This window comes from Mesoplodon bidens (assembly GCF_964165515.1).
Source record: "Mesoplodon bidens genome assembly, contig: HAP1_SCAFFOLD_270, whole genome shotgun sequence".
In the NCBI taxonomy this organism is placed as follows: domain Eukaryota; kingdom Metazoa; phylum Chordata; class Mammalia; order Artiodactyla; family Ziphiidae; genus Mesoplodon; species Mesoplodon bidens.
This window is the reverse complement of record NW_027672389.1, coordinates 231,731-256,032: the sequence shown is the minus strand read 5'-3', so window position 1 is coordinate 256,032 and position 24,302 is coordinate 231,731. Positions and strand designations below refer to the sequence as shown.

At 33.8% G+C, this 24,302-nt stretch overlaps 1 long non-coding RNA gene across 6 annotated transcripts in view; it reads right to left on the bottom strand.

The window, feature by feature from the left end:
* Positions 1 to 8,653: 8,653 nt before the first annotated feature.
* The window catches only part of LOC308610261, a 45,581-nt gene continuing 29,932 nt past the window's right edge, over positions 8,654 to 24,302 (bottom strand). For 2 of the 6 annotated variants that reach the window (XR_014014485.1, XR_014014487.1), the window contains exons 2-4: positions 13,974 to 14,195; positions 12,371 to 12,459; positions 8,654 to 8,792 (exon numbers count right to left, since the gene is read on the bottom strand). This is a non-coding gene — a long non-coding RNA (uncharacterized lncRNA). Of the gene's footprint in view, positions 8,793 to 12,370; positions 12,460 to 13,973; positions 14,196 to 16,617; positions 16,633 to 23,090; positions 23,106 to 24,302 lie in introns of those variants that run through there. The other 4 variants (XR_014014486.1, XR_014014488.1, XR_014014489.1 and 1 more) reach the window with 3 other exon arrangements.

Below are 24,302 nucleotides of genomic sequence, written 5' to 3'. Positions count from 1 at the left end.
TTTTTAGAGAAGTTTTATATTCATGGCAAAATTGAGTGAAAAGAATGAGAGTTCCCATATACTCCCAGTTTCCACAACCTCCTCCACTATTAATATCCCAGACTAGATGGTACATTTGTTACAATCCATGAACCTACACTGATACATCATCATCCCCCAAAGTTCATAGTTTCCATTCATGCTTGCTGTTGTACATTCTATGGATTTTGACAAATGTATAATGATATGTGTCCTCCATTGTAGTGTCTTACAGAGCAGTTTTACTGTCCTCAAATCCTCTGTGCTCTGCCTGCTCATCTATTTCTTTCTCCTCCTTGGCAACCACTAATCTTTTTACTATCTCCACAGTTCTGCTTTTTCCAGAATGTCATTTAGTTGGAATCATACAGTTGGTAGCCTTTTAGATTGGTTTCTTTCTCTTAGTAAGATGCACTTAAAGTTCATCCATGGGTCTTCATGGCTTGATAGTTCATTTCTTAATAGCATTGAATAATATTCCACAGTCTGGATGTACCACACTTTATTTACCCACTCACCTACCAAAGGGCATCTTGATTGGTTCCAAGTTTTGCTAATTATCAAAAAAGCTGTTGTAAACAGTGTGCAGGTTTTCGTGTGGACATATGTTCTCAATTCATTTGGGTAAACACCAAAGACATGATTGCTGGATCATTTGGAAATAGTATGTTTAGTTTTGTAAGAAAATGTCAAACTGTCTTCCAAAGTGACTGTACCTTTCGGTATTGCCACTAGCAAGGAATAAGAATTCCCTTATATGTGGAATCTAAAAAATACAACACATTAGAGAATATAACAAAAAGAAGCAGACTCACAGATATAGAGAATAAACTAGTGATTGTCAGTGGGGAGAGGGAAAAGTGGAGGCAGTATAATAGGGGATTAAGAGATACAAAGTATTATGTATAAAATAAGCTACAGTGATATATTGTACTGCACAGAGAATAGAGACAATATTTTATAACTATAAATGGAGTATAACCTTTAAAAATCGTGAATCACTATATTGTACATCAATTATACTTCAGCAAAAAAAAAAGAGTTCCTGTTGCTTCACTTTCTCATCAGCATCTGGTGTTGTAAGTGTTCTAGATTCTGGTCATTCTGATAGATGTGTAGTGGTATCTCATTGTTATTTTAAGTTGCAGTTCCTTAGTGACATATAATGTTGAATATCTTTTCATATGCTAACTTGTCACCTGTAGATCTTCTATGGTGAGAAAAAAGGTCAAATTTGATGAAAACTATTTAACAATAGATAAATGCCAATGAATCTCATGAAACACCACTACCATCATGACTAAATTGTTGAACACAGCCATAAAGAGTATATCTTAGGAGCAACCAGAGAAAAAATGACACGTTATGTATGTGAAAATACAGGTATGAGTCATGAAGACCTGTCAGAAGATTTGTAAGCCAAAATAATATAAAATGGCATTTTTAAAGTACCAGAAAGAAACTCCCAACCTTGGATGCCACAATCCGATCCTGTCCATTAAGGATAAGAGACTTCTGCCCTTCTTTAGCAACTAGAAAACTGCAAAATACATTAATCATATGTTTGTAGAAATTTACAACAGGCATCTAAGGACTGTGATCCCTAAGAGAAGGGAAGCAGAATTTGCACACATCTTTGCAACGTATCAAGCCCGACAGCAAAGACATCATTCTACATGCTGTGTAATCCTGTGTAGGTTGCCACCTCCCTTGTTCTGGTCGATATGCTCCTATTCATAAAGTTTATCACTGTATTTTATACTATTTTCTTTTTCTTTTTCTAAAATCATTGTTATCCTCCAGTGGTTTAGATCCCACATCTCATATGTAACTTTGCCTTTTTGCTTCTCTCTTAGTTGCTCACTCTCAGATTTAACAGACAATTTACACTTTTACTTTGTGGTATACCTTTTATAGACACTGTAGTTTGTTTTTCATTGAACTTTATTCTTCATTTCACTAATATTTTTATATTGATTATGTATTGAAATAATACTATTTTGTATATATGAGGTAATATAAATTATATGGTAACATTATTTTTATGTCTTTATTCTTACAGTTTCAATGTGGCTACTATGAGATAAAAAATTATATGTTCCTCATATTATATTTCTGTTGGATAGCACTGCTTTTGAGGAATAACAGAACAATTGGATATCTATACAGACAAAAGTAACCATGACCTTTATATGAAATAATCATAAAAATAACTCTAATTAACTCATAGATCTAAGCATAATACCCAAATTATAACACATCTAGAAGAAAACAAAGGGAAACACATGGTCTAAAGACAAGAAAACAATTTTTAGATAATACAAAAATTATGAAATATAAAATAAAATATTGACCATTTAGTATGTATCAAAATTTTAAAAAATTTCTATTGTATAAAAATCAAAATTAAGAAAATCAACAGAAAAGATCAAACTTGGAAAAGGTTTGCAATATCGATATCTGGCAAAGAACTTATATACAGATTAAAGAACTTTTACACTTCAAAAATAAAAAGACAATCCAATGGGAGAAAATGGAAAAAATATATCTATGGATATGTTATATATATAAATGTAAAGTACATGTATCTATGAATATATGCCTATTGGCTATTTGCATATCTTCCTTTTATTTTTAAGTGCCTAATTATATTTTTTATATAAATACACACTATTATATATAAAATAGATAACTAATAAGAACCTACTGTATAGCACAGGGAACTCTATTCAGTACTCTGTAATGACCTATATGGGAATAGAATGTAAAAAAGAGTGGATGTATGTATATGTATAACAGACTCACTTTGCTGTACAGAAGAAATTAACACATTGTAAATCAACTATACTCCAATAAAAAATTAATTAAAATATTGACATATATTGTATATAACATATATATTAAGTATATATAATTTGTATAGATTTAGAGATTGCTCCATCAAAGACGTACAGATTACAATTATAATGAGATACCACTACATACCACTATAATGTCTAAAATTTAGAAAACTGTTAATATCAACTTTTGGTGTGGACCTAGAGAAACATGAATACATTGTTAATGGGCTTGTAGCAAGAAAGCTTTAAAGTTAAATATACATTTACACATGACCAAGCAATTACCTAATAGTTCATACTTATCCAAGAGATACGAAGTCTCATGTCACACAAATTTGTTCAAAAAATGTGTAACACCATTATTCATAATAGGTAAAACTGGATATGACCAAAATATCCAACAAGATTTTTTTTAACGTCTTTATTGGAGTATAATTGCTTTACAGTGGTGTGTTAGTTTCTGCTTTATAACAAAGTGAATCAGTTATACATATACATATGTTCCCGTATCTCTTCCTTCTTGCGTCTCCCTCCCTCCCATCCTCCCTATCCCACCCCTCTAGGTGGTCACAAAGCACGGAGCTGATTTCCCTGTGCTATGCGGCTGCTTCCCACTAGCTATCTATTTTACGTTTGCTAGTGTATATATGTCCATGCCACTCTCTCACTTTGTCACAGCTAACCCTTCCCCCTCCCAATATCCTCTAGTCCATTCTCTAGTAGGTCTGTGTCTTTATTCCCATCTTACCCCTGGGTTCTTCATGACATTTTTTTTCTTAGATTCCATATATATGTGTTAGCATACGGTATTTGTCTTTCTCTTTCAGACTTACTTCATTCTGTATGACAGACTCTTAGTCGATCCACCTCACTAAAATATCTCAGTTTCGTTTCTTTTTATGGCTGAGTAATATTCCATTGTATATATGTGCCACATCTTTATCCATTCATCCGATGATGGACACTTAGGTTGCTTCCATGTCCTGGCTATTGTAAATAGAGCTGCAATGAACATTTTGGTACATGACTCCTTTTGAATTATGGTTTTCTCAGGCTATAGGCCCAGTAGTGGGATTGCTGGGTCATATGGTAGTTCTATTTTTAGTTTTTCAAGGAACCTCCATACTGTTCTCCACAGTGGCTGTATCAATTTACATTCCCACCAACAGTGCAATAGGGTTCCCTTTTCTCCACACCCTCTCCAGCATTTATTGTATGGTACTGGCACAGAAACAGAAATATAGATCAATGGAACAGGAGAGAAAGCCCAGAGATAAACCCACGCACATATGGTCAACTTATCTTTGATAAAGGAGGCAAGAATATACAGTGGAGAAAAGACAGCCTCTTCAATAAGTGGTGCAGGGAAAACTGCACAGGTACATGTAAAAGTATGAAATTAGAACACTCCCTAACACCATACACAAAAATAAACTCGAAATGGATTAAAGACCTAAATGTAAAGCCAGACACTATCAAACTCCTAGAGGAAAACATAGGCAGAACACTCTATGACATAAATCACAGCAAGATCCTTTTTGACCCACTTCCTAGAGAAAAGGAAATAAAACCAAAAATAAACAAATGGGACCTAATGAAACTTCAAAGCTTTTGCACAGCAAAGGAAACCATAAACAAGACCAAAAGACAACCCTCAGAATGGGAGAAAATCTTTGCAAATGAAGCAACTGACAAAGGATTCATCTCCCAAATTTAGAAGCAGCTCATGCAGCTCAATATCAAAGAAACAAACAACCCAATCCAAAAATGGGCAGAAGACCTAAATAGACATTTCTCCAAAGAAGAGAAACAGATTGCCAACAAACACATGAAAGGATGCTCAACATCACCAATCATTAGAGAAATGCAAATCAAAACTACATTGAGGGCTTCCCTGGTGGCGCAGTGGTTGGGAGTCCGCCTGCCGATGCGGGGAGCACGGGTTTGTGTCCCGGTCCGGGAGGATCCCACATGCCGCGGAGCGGCTGGGCCCGTGGGCCATGGCCACTGAGCCTGCGCGCCCGGAGCCTGTGCTCCGCAACGGGGGAGGCCACAGCGCTGGGAGGCCCACATACCGCAAAAAAAAAAAAAAAAAAAAAAAAAAAAAAAAAACTACATTGAGGTATCACCTCACACCGGTCAGAATGGCCATCATCAGAAAATCTCCAACAAGATTTATATGGGTGAACCAGTTGTGGTATATCCATACAATGTCATATCATACAGCAGAAGGATAGAATTATGAGGAATGCAACAAGGATGAATGTCAGAAACATTATGGTGAGAAAAAAGCTAGACACACAAGAGTATATACTTTATGTTTCTGTTTATATGACTTTCTAGAAAAGGAAAAATGAATCTCTGGCGACAGAAAACATATCAGCAGTTGCCTGTATCATATATGGAGTAGAGAGTGACTGCAAAGAGGAAAGGGAAAACTGCAAAGGGGGTAATAGGAAAATTGTCTACCTTGATGGAAACAGAAGTTACAAAATATTTACATTTGTCAAAATTCATTAAAGTGTACATTCAAGTTAGTATATTTTTAGATTATACCACAATATATTTCTTTTAATAAAAAAAATTATGAAGAGTAGGTAAGGGGGCAAAGGACCTGAAAGCCAGCTTTAGCTATGTTAGAGCTGTAAAATCAAAAAAAGATCAAGTTGCCCCTAATTTAAAAACCAAAAAAATGCATACAAGTTGAGGAATAGAGAATTTAACTCATTTTAAGAGTGAGTTTTCTAACAATTAGAGCTTCCTAAAAATGAAATAAACTTATTTTGAGTTGGCAATTTCTTTCTCAGTGAGGACATTCAAGTACAAGATGACGATCATTTTTCAGGTGTGTTGTAGAAGTGCCTTAGAGATTGAAATTTGCATTAACCAATATTTAAGATGATTCAATAACATCAGAAAATATGCTATATTTATATATGCTCTTTTATGGTAGAGTTCTGTCTATAATGTTTTCTAAAATATCCTTTGAATTAATATTTCAATAGTAGTCTCCAGTGCTGCAAATGTAGGCCAGAAAGTTAGATCTGTGCACAGTCTATTTTTTAAGAAGCTTGTAATCTGGAAGAGAAGATAGACAAAAATGTTGTAGCAAAATGCAGTAAGTTTCATAATAGAGATATCCTCATGCTCTTATATGACATGGAAGCAGTGTCACATTCTTAATATGTCATTTTTCTGAAATACTTCAGTATTAATTTCTCATAATTATAATAAGTAATTAAGGCATGAATTATTTACAGAGAGATTCTAGTTATTCCTAAAATATTTGGAAATTGTTTTAACATGAAGGTATTTCTTAGAATACCTCCAATAAGGTTCCAAAACATGTCTTTCAAAGCCTAAATGTGTTTGTACAATCCTGGCAAACCTTAAGGAAAAATGTGAATGTTGCTGATTATCCACCATTTAAAGTTTTCTAGGCTATGGCATTTTTCTGTAAGTATAAATAATTGACTATGAACTATGCAAAGAGTTGTTTTACCTGAATTTCTTTGAGATCCATCAGATGTGGCCATTAAAATGAGCCAATCTCCTCCATTACAACTACTCACTGTGCAGGCTTCTAGTCAAGCATTGGTGGAAATAGCGCAGCTCAATTTAAATTAAAATTCAAGGTAATGTAACTAAACAAGTAAGTCCTATCCTTTTCCCCTTACTTTCCCTTAGAGAGTTTTTGAAGTTAGGGATTTGTAAAATGAAAATATTAAACCAAATTTAATAGCAAAATGTCATTTTTATCATTAGTGAAACTAAGCCCAGTTTCCATTTACCCCAAAGTATAAATTGCCTATCTGAGAAGCAGTTCAAATTTAAGTCATGTCAGATTGGTGGTCTTTCTGAGTTTCAGTTTGGAACTCTTATTTGAAGACATTGTTTCATTCAAGAGCATCTCAATATCAATAGCAGGTTTTCTACTTCAGCAAAAGCCTTGATGTACAGCAGTGCCATTGGGTCCAGAGGATAACCTCTTTGTACGTTTTTTCTCCCAGTCTCACAGCAATCTCACTGATATCACAGAGCACATTTTTAATCCTAAGTATATGTCCTAATTTTGGCAGAAATCCACTCCTCCACTTTTATGCAATGTATTAACAGCCAGCAATTTAATTGTATTTGTTGAGACTGTAATATCAACGTGAAGCATTCCTTTTTTGAAGCTCAAATTCTTAATATTTGCTTTCCCCTTTGCAAGAAATACTTACTCCTTTACTCCCTTGTCCCCTTAGGCTACCTACCACATACATCAATTAAGAAGACATTTCACAAGGGATGCCTTTCCTCATCCTTCCAGGTGAGAAAGGCTCCCTGTTCCATGGCTCATAGTATCTTGTCTATATTTACTACAATTAGTAATTATTCTTTAGACTGCAGGCTCTAAGAAGTATGGACAATGCTTGCTTTTCCCCACCTTGTATTACCAGTACCTAATGCAGTGCCTGGGACATAGTAGAAGTTCTATAAATATGTAATGATTGATGAATGAATGAATGAATGAATGTGTTAGTAACAAGATAAATGCATAAGTCGTATTTGTAAAGCACAATACAAAGTAATTTCATTAATATTCACCCACTTATTTGTACCTTTATACCCTTCTCTTCATTTATATATCTTAGAATTACTTTTAATTTTATCAGCAGGGATACAGGATTTAATGCCTAAATTTTTTTTTTTTTTTTTTTTTTTGCTGTGTGCGGGCCTCTCACTGTTGTGGCCTCTCCCGTTGCGGAGCACAGACTCCGGACGCACAGGCCCAGCGGCCATGGCTAACGGGCCCGGCCGCTCCGCGGCATGTGGGATCTTCCCAGACCGGGGCACGAACCCGCATCCCCTGCATCGGCAGGTGGACTCTCAACCACTGCGCCACCAGGGAAGCCCCATTAATGACTAAATTTTGATGAAATGTATTAGAAATATTCGTGAGTGAGTAAGCACTATGCCATGGTAAGAGAGAGAAAAAAATGAAAGCTATTGCTATATTCTTGACTCAAGTCATACTCAATATTATTTGTTACATATTATATTACACACACAAATGCATTCTCACTGGCATGGTATCACCTACATTATTATAATTTCCATTTCCTTTCCAATCCCTTTAAAGCCCATATCTGACCCTTAGACTTATTAAATTGCATTGCTTTAAACCACTTCTCCAATTTGTCAAGGTCATATTATGGTCATGTTGAATTTTGATCTTGAGAAAATATTAATCAGTCTTATCAACTAAAGAGAACTGTAAATTACTAAATCCACATGCTTTTCTATCATCCTAGTCTTGATGAAAATATTAAATAGCCTCTGGCCCAGGATTGACCTCTACATATAAAACTTCTGTCCACTTTGGTTGAGGAGGAACTATAAATGAGTTTGATTGTTCTACCTACTTTGTTTCCAATAAATAGGTCTCTGGTGCTGATCTCTTTTTATAAATTTGTGAATGAATTCAATTTGTAATATTTTTATAATATTAATATTTAATGTCTGATTTCAAGTCGTGGATGAAAAAATGCTCACATCAATGAAAACTACTACTTGCCCAAATAGATTAATAATAGTAACAACAATTAAAGTCGATTTTAAATCTACTGTCATGTTTATTTACTCTCCTGAATTGTTCCCACTGTGCCACTTCCTTACTTTCTGAATGTGAAAGGTTCGTGCATGACGTCCTCCTCTAGATGCTGTGCCATTAAGAAATCTCTCTGATTATAATAGGTGATCATCTATGATGGATAATAAGAGAAATATGCTTGTGCATTTTCAATCACAAATCCATGTCTTGCACAATGAATTGATTTTACTTGTTGCTTGATCACGGGGACTTCTTCCTCTGAATAAATAAGACTTGACTTTGCCTCTTTATGCAGTCATCTGTTCACAGTTCTGCCTCTCTCCGGTAGACTGTGTCTCCTTAAAGACAAATGAATATTCATTCATCTTTGATCCCCATTGCTTAGCATGCATAGTAATTGTTCAACAAATATTTGTTTAGTAAGTTAAACACCAATATGCCATGAAGTAGGAAAATCTGGAGATGTGAGTGGTCAAGATGGGGGGTGTGATTAAAGGACCCCTCTGAATTCTAAGAACAACATACTTAGGATGGAATGCATGAGTAATCAAACGGGCTGACTACTTGACAACTAGTATGTATTCAATTTTCAAATTCTATATTATAAGCATCCCTGAGTGTAATTTGAAATGGATAGACAGGAATTTTTATTTTATTTTTTCTAATGAGGAAGCAGTGTAGTTTTCTATTCTCATGGCCTCTGTTGCTTCCTATGAATAATTCTCCAATATCTTGACATAATCATTTTCAGGAAGCCAAGAGAGTCCAAAAGAAAATGACAAACAACAGAAATTGCTTTCATTTTCTAGTGTTTGGAAAAACATAAAAATAGGTTTAAGTTTTTCAAACATACTTAGATTTCATGAGATTTTACTTGGTTTATAATCAATATGATAAGAGGCATATATATGTATATAGAATCATCATTCATTTTAAATTGGAAATAATGTGTATTCCCATGGCTGATTTGCAAACTGTCAATAATAAGAACCAAGCTTATGTCCTCCTAAGTCTTTTGTAGCCCCATTTTAACACATTTTCTGGAAGTTATTTCACTTCAACCACTCTACTTTCTAAAAAAACAATAGATGACTTTTTAAAATTTTTCATTTCAAAATGAAAATATTAAAATATGCTAAAAATTGGTGCAATAATGGAAGCTACAACTTACCATGTAAGTTTGTTTGTAATTGAGCAAAATATGTTCCAATAATTTTTGCATTGTATTTGCCTTTCTCTCTGTAATTACTAACGCTTTTTCTTTCACTATGGAATGTGAATTTTGATTTCTCATCTTCAAATTTGCCTTTAAATACATTTCTACCCTTATTTTTCTTCCGTCTGGAAGCTAAGTTTTCAAGAGAAAATTTGTTTCCACAAATATTGAACGTCTTCATATTAGGAATAATTCTAATGCAACTACTTTGTATTTGGAAATGTGCCACTGTGTTTAGGAAGGCTAAACACATACTTTTGTGTAAGTTCAAAAAAGTTTACTCCAATGATTCAACCAAATATATTTCAAGCATATTGATAAGAATTTTCAAACTAATTGTGTGTGATAGCCATCATAAAGACATAAAGTGAATGTCTGCTATTTTAAAACATAATTAAGCCAAGGAAAGGCTGTGCATAACTAGCATGTTCTGTAAAGATAATTGGCTCATTAACTAAATTCCAACAGCCCATTCACATTTCTAGATTTTAATTTTGAAGAATGGATGGAAATAGTAAGGTGAGCTCATTGCCCAATACACATAAGCATGTGACAATTTTAATTTCTGCAGAAATGCCAATATTGTATGAAATCTTATTAATAATGTGATGGAATACAGTGAATCATGCTGTGAAAGAAGCACATATTTGACTGTTGTACATGTGTTCACACACACAGACACACACACACAAACACACAGATACACACACATTTCTTTTCTCTCCTCTCTATTCTCATTTCAGTCCCATTTTTCCTTTTCTTAGATAAAGGTATCATGAATTGAATATAAATACTTTGAATCCATGCTTGAATTTTTTACTATATGCAAATGAATCCATGAAAAATACATGATTGCTTTGAGTTTTAAAAATTTGTATACATGTCATCATGCCAAATATGTAATCTTGAAAATCATTTATCATGTATATAATTAATTATTTCGAGTGATGTATGGCACTGCATCTTAAAAATAGTTTATATGTCTTTTGTAAGCAGCATAAACTGGAATTTTTAAATTTATTTTTATTGTCTCGGTGATCAAATGTATTGTGATTATTGATCTATTTCTCCTTTATTTTTCCATGTTTTATCCCTCCCGGTACTAACTTCGTTTAAACACATTTTTCATTCTCTTTTTATGGTCTACCTTTTTATGAATCATATATGAAGTATTCATTTTTAGTGTTTTCTGAAAAATTCGACATATATTTCTAACTTTAAAAAGTCGAAAACTAATTATCTCATCTTCCTCCTAAGTGGTTCATGGACCCCTCAAATTTTAAATCTGATCTCCAGTATTTCAGTATATTATCTAGTGTTTTAGTATTACTTTGTACATACCAACATTGGCTATTATTTTTTACACTCAACCGTTATTCAGATTCATTCCAACATTACAAATTTCTTTGCTGGTCACTGTTCAGTGCACCCTCCTACTTCTTTTTATGCTTATTTTCTTTCTTACTGAAGAACATCATTTGTACAATGGTCTCCAATCTTGCCTAAAACACATGAGAATTATGTGAGAAGTTTTTAAAACTCCCATTATTGAAACACCGCCTAGATCACTTTGGTTAAAAAAAAAAAATCTCCAAGTATTGGCTTCAGGCATCAGAATATTTTTTAATTCCTTCAGACAATTCCAATAGCTGCTGCTACTGCTTTAGTCATTTTTTGTTGTTGTTACAGTTTGTGGGTGGTAATTCCTCTTTGTCTATGAATGAAAATTTCTTTACTTCTTGTTCTTGAGTAGTTTTTTAAAATGAGGTATAGAATTTTAATTTGGATAGCTATACGTCCTCAGTACTTTGAAGATATTATTCTATTGTTTTCCAGCATCTACCTGTTTTCTGATAAGACAACGGATATTTAAAGCCAGCCCTCAAAAACAAGGCTTATTATTTCCAGGGCCCCCTTGAATTTCTGGGTTTCAACTCCTCCTCACTACTCTAATGTTGAATTTGTTTTTTCCCCTTAAATCCTGAGACTGTGGATCCCCCCTTTTTGTAAGCTTGTTCATTTATTGCTTGTTGATTTGCTTTTTATGTGTTGCTACATGTAAAAGCAACATATAAAAGAAAACACAAGTATAACAAACTGTGTGTTCAGATTGGAAGAAAGGATTCTCAGTATCAGTTCAGCCTATCCTATTGACTGAAAGCATTTACCTTGTTTCTTTTACAACTAACTTGAATATTATGAGTCTTACATCTAATATACAGTACTCTTCACCCTTCTTGGAATGTCTATGCTCAATAAAGACATTAGTTGATTTGTCACTATTATTGCTTTTCCTACATGTGAGTGCATTCAGAGTTCTATCCTTTCCCATATACATAGCATAATCTTATATTTTGTATCTAACTGGCATCAGTTTTCTGGTTTTTTTTTCAATTTACTTTTAAGCTTTACTTTTAGCAGGACTGTACTGAAATACACTTACACCTTAATAGATCTAATTGTCTGGACTTAAAATAATAGATTTTTGTATCACAGGGGCATTTGTCTTTACAGATACTGATTTCTGTTCTCTGCACATGTTTTCATGTTATATGCCCAGTGTAATATGAAGCGAGTTAATTTATTGTGTTACATATAGTAAAGAATCCAGCAGAATAATGTAATTTAGGGTTTTTTTTTATTATTTCTATGAATAACAACAACATCAACAATAGTAGTAATAGAAAAGATAATTTCTACCTATAGCAAGTCTCAGTTTTTTCTTAAATGCAGTAGAAGGCCCTTCACACTCTATTTGTCCGCTTGGCTTCAGGTTTTCATTTTGTTGGCTAGAAGACAGATAAAGGGGATTATGGACAGAACTGAGCCTGGTTTCTGCTAATCTCAAACTTGAATTCTTTCAAGGGTTGCAAAATATGATTCAAGTATTTCACAGGCCTGTATAACCTTTGTCATCTCTCTGGTATATGTGCCATCATGGGTGGATTTGGAATTGACATTTTATATCTCTGATCTCAACTGTATAAATATTTGTTTAGACTGACTATCAACATAGAACGCAGACATTCTCTTCTGATGTATGGATGATAGAATAGTTCTTAACGGGGCCCCTATGGATGGGGCAGGCACAAACTAACAGAGGGCAATGAGGCAAATTTTCAATGAACTCAGATTTTATATTTTTCTTTAGGTAAAAGAGTGGTGGCTTCTATACCAAAAAACTATTTCTTATAATTTGGGTTACATTAAAAATATCTCATATTTACAGCCATTTATCTGAATCTATAAGAGTGACTTGGTTTTCTCAAATACATTATATATGGAGTCCTTTAGACTGGAATTAAATTAATCATGGTTGTATTTTTTTTTTCTATTGACTTCCCAGCTATTTTCCCCTAGGAAAACTCTCTTAAATAATCAAGAGAAATATTTTAGGCAACATTATGTAAATCATCACCCTTATTAGATGAATTAATATTCTTGAAGTTATAGCTCATTTCATGGAAATCAGATTAACCTGATGTTATGGGCATAGTCATTTATCAGTAAGTTATTTGTTAATATGCTCAGTATGTGACATAAAATATGTAACTTTAATAAGAGAGTGGATCACCTCAAATAATTTAGCAAATCTTGAAAATGATAAGGATTAAAATTGTGGATGTATAAAGGACACAGAAGCTTGGAGAACTTTAAAACCATCTATTTCTCTCCTGTTTCCCTCAGACAAGGAAATGAAGGCTGACACTTTAGCATGGTTTGGAAATCCTTCTAAAAATTATCTGACTTTCTCTTAGACTTAACAAGTAATTTAAAGTTTTAAGAACTGCAGAACTGATCACATGAATTACCATAATTTAGTCAAGAATTTTTTTGAATATCCACCTTTTGACAAACATTGTACATATATGTACCAGGCTGTAGAGATGAATAAAATCATCCTTAGTCTCAAATAACTGAAAGAAAAATCCCCCAATATTAGTGATTACTCAGGAATTAAGGATGATGCTATGAGAACATTTTTATAATGTGAAATTTATTAAGTTAAATAAAATATTTTGCTTTTGAGATTAGAATGCCTTGTTTTTGTTCTAAGGATACTGATGATAGTGCTTGTATTTTGCAGAAGTTTTATGGGAGCAAAATAAAAACTTGGTAATGTGATATAAATTTGGTCCCCCAAGGCGATTTTTATTGTTATTTCTATTGGTGTTGTTAATGAGAGAAATTTCTGTGAGCTATTAGAAAAGAAAATGTGGATATCAATATCTAATCAAAAAGAAGGACAAAATAATGGATAATTAGAGAATATATATAACCAATAAATTAAAAATATACTCACATGCTAAGGAAGCACAGTGGTGGAAGTTTTGCTCATCATAAAGCTTTAACAGTGAGTAGAAGTTATCTTGGTGTCTTGGGTGTGGGAAGATATGCTAACAACCAGTGATAGATCCGTTGTAAAATTTGGAACTGTTTCTTTGGTATTAAATTTCACTTAAGACCTGTGCTTCTGGACAGGATGGAGTAATAGGAACTGGATTTACTCTCCTGGCTTAAACTGCTAAAAGTAAAAAAATATATATATTAAACAATAATTTTAGACATTGAAAAACAAACAGCATAAGACAACGGTTGTATAAAGCTGTTAATTATAATGATAACCCATAAAAACCAGTGGCATAATGTTTTGTGTAATACAGTTAAATGTTGGTGTTTGAACAAGTCCCTGGTCACCTGTAAAAAATAAAGGTGGATTCTCTTTTCATATTTATTAACAAAATGAATTTCATAGGGATGCAGTATTTAAACATGTTAAAATACTACAATTACTAGAAGAAAACATTTTTGTTTTATTTAATAAAAGTTAATTTTTTTATATTTTTATGTGTTGCATTTATTGCTTTAAGATTATACAAATATGTTTTGATATAATTTAATACATGCAGCATCAACTAGAGTATACAATACACAGACTATTCAATGAGTATAGCCTTAGTAGTGGGACAAAATTAGCCCTAGACTAACTTGTTTCAGTTGCGGCCTAATAAGGCTTACAAGGAAGCCTCAAAATGATCAAACTATTTCTTAACTACCTCTTTGAGCAAAGTTACAAATCTTTAAAAAAATAATACAACAACGCCCTGCAACCAGTAAAGTAAAATTCACAATATCTGACATGCAATCGAGAATTACCAGGGATGCAAAGACAAAGGAAAATATAACCCATAACAAGGAGAAAAATTAATTAATGAAAACAGACTGAAAATGGTACAATCAGTAAACAAAGACATTCAAACAGTTATTATAACTAATTTTCATAGGTTCAAAAAGGTTAAAGGAAAGCATCAACATCTTAAATAGACATATAGAGGATATAAAAATAACCCAAATTGAGTTCCTAGAGATGAAAAATAGTTTCTGAGATGAAAAATAAACTGGATGGGATTAAAAGAGATGAGGCAATGCAGAAGCAAAGATTGACCTCCCTGCAAAAGCAAAATTTTGTTATTATAATATAATCTGTCCCACTGAGTAGTCCAAATATAAAGTCTGAAATGAAAAATGCCAGCTTGGTCACCTTTTTTCATTTCAAATTTGCTTTACCCTTTCTGGTTTGTGCTTCCAAAAATAATTAAAGTATAAAATTATGAAAATTGTATTCAATGGTATTAAAATTAAGCATCTATCCATCTTATGGATTGCCCTGCATAATGCAAATATCTAAAATCTAAATATTATGTGTATATATACATATATGTATATATATCTCACTAGCAGAATGAAAAGAAAATATGAAAGTACAACACAAGTTGTGGAGGAATATAGTAAAGGAAACTAAAATTATAGTATTTTTGTTTTTAGATATAGTTGCTCTACGCAGTGGAAAAAATGATATGCGGATTAGCATATTTTATTTCTGAGAAGCATGAATCAATTTAAAAGGCGAAAGGGCAGATGAATTTGAAGAATGATTAATTTAAATACATTATCAGTCTTCAATTTTTTTGTTACTGACAACATCCCCTTTAGGATTTTCAAAACGCTGAAAGGAGGGATTCCAAGATTTTTAGTTGCTATTGAAGCAATTATTAGCAAATCCTTTCTTCTAATCTCATTACAGAAAATAAAGCCCTTTGTGCCCAGAGAACTCCCATTAGAACAGATAGCTAGTGGGAAGCAGCCACATAGCACAGGGAGATCAGCTGGGTGCTTTGTGACCACCTAGAGGGGTGGGATAGGGAGGGTGGGAGGGAGGGAGACGCAAGAGGGAAGTGATATGGGAACATGTGTATATGTATAACCGATTCACTTTGTTATAAAGAAGAAACTAACACACCATTGTAAAGCAATTATACTCCAATGAAGATGTTAAGAAAAAAAGAAAAAGGAACTGCATTTCGGAGCAGCTCAGAACATAGGGTGTACCACTCTGGAGCTATCCCACATTTCCTGTGTCTTATTAAATATTGTGTATATATGCTATATATTTATATCTCCATTTAAATATACATCTATATCTCCTAAAATACTGTCTCACATATAATGAAGTCACAGTTTCCAGATAGTTGTTCTGGAAGTCATTAGACAAAATATAGTCTCATTTATTTAAAAAATGTGAAATGAGAGAAATGTACGAAAAACTTGATCCATCTTTTGACTGAATTTGTAGTATTAGTACCTTCAGAAGAGGAAATAATTAATTTATTGTAAATTATTTTATTCCTCATTTATTAGAGAGGAAATTTATAAACTGAATCTGTTAGGGCTTAAAGGGTTTTTTTCCAGAAGATAATATCTGTGGTTCTCACCTTACACTGAGCAGTATATCACTAGTGAACAATCAGACAAATATGTACATTATTAAGTTATTTTATTTTCACTTGGCTTTTTAATACTATCATCTGATATACATCATATTAATCGACACTGCAATTTCTTCCTTGATTTGTATTTTTTTTTCTACAAACACTTTGCATTCCAACTTCCACGTATCTGATTTACTCATCCATGTGATGGTCTTCATCTTCAGACATCTTGCTGTCTGGGCTGTTCAACCCTGTGACAGTAAAAGCACACTCACTAGGGACTAGGAGTTTGAGAAGGACTTAGAAAATTGTTTGACACCTGAAAAAAATGGCTCCAGAATATGAAGAAAAAATCTGCAAAATTGAGATAAAAACTTGTGTAATTAATATTTTCAACTAATATTACTACAACAGCAATGTTACTCAGCTTTCATATAGTTATCTATAAATTATATTGGATATGTGACTTGGGCACATTTTAATGCATTTGATAACATTTAGGGTAAAGCTTCTAAAAGGGCAATTGCCTAGGACTGAGGAAGGTTTAAAAATGGCCCTGCACAGAATGAACTAGAAGTGACTTCAATGGGAGGCTGAGGCAGAGATGCTGGACCCGGAGAGCGACAGAGCAGGCGTACATTGGAGAGAGCTTTCCTCTACAGGAGAGCCAAGAATTTGTTACTTATTGAGGGGGGAGCATGAAGGTAGGGGACCCTACAATGAGAATCCTAGGATTGCTCCAAGAGTTCTAACTTGGATAAATGACAGGACGGTACTCTTTGGTGAATACTGAAGGAACAGCAACAGCAGCAGAAGTCTAAGAATGGAACTTTAACGTATCACAATGCCACCTTTAAAGTAAATTTGGCGTTCTTCTCCTTTTTGAATGAATGAAAATGCATTAATTAAAGACACGCACATTCACACACCTGCTAATATCTGCTCTTCTGCAATCATGTGTTTTCTGTATAGTGTCTAATCTATTCCAGTGGAAGTAGTGCTTAAACACTTCAATATGCCTCTTTTCAGCCATAAAGAAAAACTGTTTGACTGTTTCAACATATTTTAAATATATGTATAATCATTGCCAACTTATCTGCTTTGCAGATACTAGTTTCCTATACAATATTTAATATCTCCCTTTAGTGAAAATGTCATTGCTCAGTATTATGATTGTTTTTCATTTTTATTATATGTCTGAATGTTAGAATTATTGATTAATCTCTTTATTAATGGAATGATCTCAGCACAATGTTAAATACTCTTCTTCTCTACCATTATTATACGTTATTTTAAAGACTTTCCATACAGTTACTTTAAATGCGATTTTCAGATTTTTCAGGCTTTTTGAAGTCAGTAGGATAGGCTCCAGTGAGTAAAAGAAATGCTGGAGAACAACAATATGAATTAAACAAATTTAAGTAGTTAAAAAGCACTAATCTAGTCATTGAGAAATATATACTAATATTTACATAGTATGTATATATAAATCAATAGTTTCAAAATGAGATAATCTACTGAACAAAATATCTTAAAATGTGAATGAAAAGATGTTGTAAAATCTCTATATGATTAAAGTACAAAAATTTTTATAAGCTTGGAATATAAATAATAAGTGCATTTTTGTCTGGGAGACAAGTTGTTATCTGGGAAACCTCAAGGCATTTTGTAGATTATCGAAATCACTTTACTATCACTCTTGAGCATTTCTCCTATCAACTCTATAATTAGTATTGGAAATTAGCATTATGACTATTTCACTATCAGGAACATTGAAGAAACTATTTCAAGTGCTAAACATTGGTTTTAACAAATAAAAAACAATTCATCTGAAGAAGATGTTACAGTGAACTGAGGAATTAAAAGATCTCAAAGTAGAGAAATTTCACTGACTGCAGTATAAACAACTTGAGGGTAGAGAGTGTCTGTTTTTCCTGTTTGCCCTCCAAATTTGGGAACAGTGTTATATGCACGGTGCAGGGTAATAAGCAAATATTTAACAAATGAAAAGTACTGAATTCATTACCTTGTGGTACAAATTAGGATTTCTTTTTTACTGTGACTAGAAGATTTTAATTTCAGCATTATGAATTATTAATGTCTTTGTCTGATTCCCAGTTCTGTGTCAACCAAACTTATTTGAGTGATAATTAGAGGACTTCGTGTTTATCCTATCTTCTAGGATTTCACTTTTGCATTTCTGTTAATTCATAATTTTGATTTTTATTACACAACCAAAGACTATAAAAACACATAGAGCAAGCACTTGCCAAAGAACTCTAAATAAAACAGGTCTCAGATATGAAATTAGAGCCATACATGGTTATATTTCTAAGTGCTTCATCTAAAGAGAGACGTGCAACACTGCTGCATGAATTAATCACCTACGGTGACTTTTAAACCTACCAACAGCTGGCCCCTCTATCATATCTGATTTTATTCAATAGTCTAAGTGATAATAATTTTTTGATCAAGAACTTTATTTTACTGGTTGTAAAGGTGCGCGCATGCACGCACACACAATCCCCAGTGCTTTTAAAAATTGTGTGACAGAATTAATCATAACTATTGAGTTTAAATGTCATTTATCAACTTACTAAAGTGCAAGCATGCAGGGAAAATAAGCTAAAGACAAGACTTTCGTTTTTCAATTTAGTTTTAAAAAGTCTTGTAGAAATCTTTATGAAATTAACACAAAATGGTGGTACCAAAAATCTTTTTAGTTTGTTTATTCCCTAGTCTGTGGCAATGTAAACAGTGGAAGTTAACCCGGAATTTAAGTTAAGGAAAGCTATATTGTATTAAGTTTAGCCAAAATTCTCTAACTTGCCATATTTTTTCAAATGAATAAAATTTCTATTCTCTTCCCTCTCTCTTCATCTCCCTTAAGGTATGTCAACTCTAACCCCGCCCCCCCATACACACACCTTGTTGCCTCTGACATTATCTCCTCTACTAGATGTGCTTTTGTACTTATTGCTGCACAATAGTTCAACAATAAAATGTGATAAATACAGGCAAAGTTGTTTCAAGAAAGAAGGTAAATGTCCTTACACATTTTCAACATAGAAACAGAATTTTTCAAAAATGAGTTACAAAATAGCAAAATTAAAAAAAGTTATAGATAAAGTTTGCAGATAATGTTGTCATCCGTCTTAAAAGAAGAGGGATAAGGCACAGAAGAAATGTAGTGTTGAGGACAATGAAAATCAGCAGTTATTGCAATCTATTTATGCTGCATTCAATGGATTCAGAAGACAGAGGCTTGAGTGCTGTCGTTATTACTTGTTTGCCATTTGATGGTGGGCAAAATATCTAATTTCATTGGGTTTCTCTTTCTATGCCTCTAAAATGTGGATTCCCAGGCTAAGAAAATATTTCAAATCTTTTCTAGGTCTAAAAGTCACAGACCTTAGTGTACCCTTTATAAAGGCCACATTTTCACAAAAGATAGCATTCTTGTAAAGCACCTTTATAGAAAGAAAAAGATATATTTAGAAAGTCCACTCAGCGTCAAGGGTTTTCTGAAGTCGTACTGCTGTTTATAACCAGGTGTAGGCCAGTAGGACAACACATTTGCTTTAATAACTGTCCAGATTTCTTGGAGTTAAAGATAAGTTTTTCATTATTCTAAGTGTTGACCTAAGAAATTATTGAAAATAAGGATTGTTCTAATTTACTTCTTGAATTGCCCAGTTCTTACACGGCCTGACATGAAAGGTGATTTAAAGATTGCATTTAAGTTTGGACATATAGCCTTCATCCTGCTGTTTCATCACAGACCTCTTACAGGAGAAACACGTGCAACCATTTTGAGTTTCTGAATGGGAGTGCTCCTTATAGTATTTTCCCCTTATACATTTCTTGCCAACTTACTACAATTTGTATGTAGGTAGAAATTTATAAATTTCTCCAAGAACTTATTTTTGTTTTTATGAATCTTACTGATTTTGTTTTAATACCGAGGACTTTATCAAATTCATAGACATTTGATAGAATAAAAAGCAAAAGCATAATTAGGAAAAATCCAAAAACCTCAAATAGAAAATAAGATGCTATGTTGTTAGTAACAGAAATTAGCACAAATAGACTGAAAAACTGACCACTATTGTAAACTGAGCTTTTAACTATGGCAGTCGCCAGGAAAAGGAGGGTTACCTGACTCAGGGGTCTTCTCCTCTTTCTTTGCCTTCTTTTAACAATCTCGAAAATTAAAGAAAGATTGAAATGACAATACAAATAATTTATTTCCCAAACCATTTGAGAGTAGTTGCCAACACAATGCAATGTCTCCCACAAATCCTCTAGTATTTCCTACAAACATATATCCAAATATAATCATGAAAATCAGGAAATTAACACTGACACATGACCACAGAGCTCCTAATCCTCAGACCCCTTTCAAGTTTTGTCAATTATCCCCATCATGTCCCTCATAATAAAAGGATCAGCCCAGTGTCACATGTTGCATTTAGCTGTCCTGTCTCTTTAGTTTTTTAATCTGGAAAATTTTCTCAGTCTTCCCTTGAATTTCATGAACTAGAAAATTTTAAAGAATATGGATCAGTTATTTTGTAGGATTTAGCTGTTTGTATTTGTCTCATGATTATTCAGGATATGTGTAGTTGGCAGGAATAACTCAGTGGTGAAGCTCTGTTCTTCTCACTGCTTCCTATCAAACAATTTCGGCAAACTTTTAACTTGTAACCTTACTGGAATATCACGTTACTCATTTGATTAAGGTGTATCACCCAGTCTTCTCCATTGTAACGTTATTTTTTTCTCCTTCATTATTAATAATTTTTGTGGTAAGGCACTTTGTAATTATGTAAATATCCTGTTCCTCATCAAACATAATTTACTCAATTTAATTATTAAAATCAGTATGAACTCATAGACTCCTATTTTATTCAATTGACTATAATACGTTTCTACCATTATTTATTTTGAGGCTTAGATTGTTCAAGATTTGTCCAGTGGAAACCCCTTCAGTTTGGCTTCTATATCCTTTGATGTTTCCCAATTATTCTTTGATATCTCCCTTCTTCTTTTTTTTAACATCTTTATTGGAGTATAATTGCTTTACAATGGTGTGTTAGTTTCTGTTTTATAACAAAGTGAATCAGTTATACGTGTATCCTCATATCTCTTCCCTCTTGCATTGCTTTCCTTCCCACCCTCCCAATCCCACCTCTCTAGGTCACAAAGCACCAGACTGATCTCCCTGTGCTATGCGGCTGCTTCCCACTAGCTATCTATTTTACGTTTGCTAGTGTATATATGTCCATGCCACTCTCTCACTTTGTCACAGCTTATCCTTCCCCCTCCCCATATCGTCAAGTCCATTCTCTAGTAGGTCTGTGTCTTTATTCCTGTCTTACCCCTAGTTTCTTCATGACTTTTTTTTTTTAGATTCCCTATATATGTGTTAGCATACGGTATTTGTCTTTCTCTTTCTGACTTACTTCACTCTGTATGACAGACTCTAGGTCCATCCACCTCACTACAAATAACTCAATTTCATTTCTTTTTATGGCTGATCCCTTACTTCTTGAAACAATAATATGTTCTAGGGTCATCTTATATTTTCCCTGTAGTTGTTCTAGAATCAGCCATTTCTCCAAAGAGCTTTAGTTCCTTCAGTTGGAGAGCTGTATTTAGAAACCAAGATCTGGACACTAGGTGTATTCATTGCTCTTCGGAAGTAGTGGTCCCAGGTACTCTCAATAGGCAGAGCTAGGGGATTTAGGTACATATATACATACACACATATGAAAACACACATTCATAACCATTTAAACGTATTCATAAACACATTCATAAACATATGCATACATATTGTCTATGTTTAATTCTATAATGTCTCTATATTGAAAATCATCTGTTCACATTAACATCCTCCATTCCCTTTCAACACCCTTTCCTTCTAGTTTTTGCCCTTTTCATATTTTAACTCCCTCCACAGATATTAAAATAACACTGATTACCATATCCTTATTATCCTTACTTATTTGATCAGTCTTCCTGTACTTAAGTAAATTCATGTAGCTGCCACTTTCCCATCCCACCCATTTTCTCCACCTGGCATGTGTTTTGACTATCTGTACAGAGTGGTTGCCAAGGCCACTTCCTCATGTGGATGCCTTTTCACACGAATCAGACTTCAGCAGTCAACGCCAGGCTCCCTTATGCAGACATCCTCTCCCCTTTCTCAGACTCTGAGACCCAATGCCAAGTCATGTGGTTCCTTGAATGCCCACCTCCCCCATGCTGACAAAGGGTTATTTTACCTCACTTAATGGATTAATTTGTTCAAGAAGGGAAGGGATCACAGCACTATAAAGCAGTTATACTCCAGTAAAGATATAAAAAAAAAGAAGGGAAGGGACAAGGAAGGGGATGAAGACAGGGAGGTGGACAGGGGTGAACAGGTTCTTTTCTTTCTAAACAATGTTTGAAGAGGTCCTTCATTTAGAAGTTACAAAGACATTATGAAGTATCAGCTGAAGAACTGAAACAATGACATATATTTACACATCTATATCCCTACATCTATGACACACAATGTACACCTAATTTTATAGCAACCAAAATATAATTTAAGAAAACTTATGATGCTTAGCCATACACTTTAATACTCAGCAACTTACAAAAATATGCAGTGCCATTTGGCTATTAACTATCAGTCCATGTATATGAATGGATTTGTAAAACTCCTAGCCAAGAGTGCTTGGGATAGCGTCTCTACTGGTCCTTACTGGATCCTCTTCTTCTTTTGTCACTCTTTTCAGTCATTTTTTGATTCTCGACTATATCTCATTGGTGACTTGCATGACCACTGGCAATCATATCTGGGCAAATACCCCAGCTTGGTGTCTCTCAAAGGGCTGACTGAAAACCATTTGCAACAGAATCTACTGAGGTACTGGATAAAATTCAGGTCCACAGGCCCTGTTCTGATTTCCTGCTCAGAAGCTCTTTAGAGAGTAATGAGTATTTGGAAAATACCTTAGCTAACTCTCACACATTAACACTGAAACCATGGTGTAGTTTGCATGTCTACAATTCCTCATAGTTCACGGTTTAAAACACATAGGTCTCAACAACTACAGTTCTTTTATTTTAGCTTCATCAATTCACATTTGTTATTTAACCAACTTGGAAATTGCCAGATGTATGAATAGCCGCCAAAGAAAAATGTATCTATCTTTTGCAAAAATGTCTTCTACCAAATGTCTCTACAAAATGAAATGTAAATACCTCCTAAGATCTTCTTGGAGAAATATTACAGATTTTTAAACTCTTTCAGGTTTTAGGGAATAGCAAGTGCAAAGGCCCTGATGTTGGTTAAGCCACTGCAGAAAGAAAATCTGGATGTGTGTGTGAGAGAATAGTAGTAGTAAATGAGCTTGGAGAGTAGGGCAGAAGAAATACTGAATAAAGCATGTAGGACAGGTAAAAAGTTTAATTTTTATTCTAAAGTGATGGGAACGGGTTTTGGGAAATAATGTGATATGATTCATGTTTTTTGTGTGATTATTCTGGCTATTGTATTGGTTATAGACTATAAGGATTGGGGCAAGAGGGGAGGAAGCAAGGAGGTTGTGGAAGAGGCTGCCTATTGCATTAGACGAGGCAAGCAATGATGGCTTGGAGTAAGTAAAGACGGCAAGAGTAAGGTGAGAGGTAGGTGGATTCAGGATGTATTTTCAAGTTAGAGCTGGCAAGAATTTCTGATGGACTGGACATAGGAATTATGGGAAAGTGAGAGTTTAAGGATGAATCTAACATTTTTGGCCTGAGCAACTGGATGAGTTATGGAGCCAGGAAAAACTGGAGTGCAGTGGATGGATCAAAGCAAA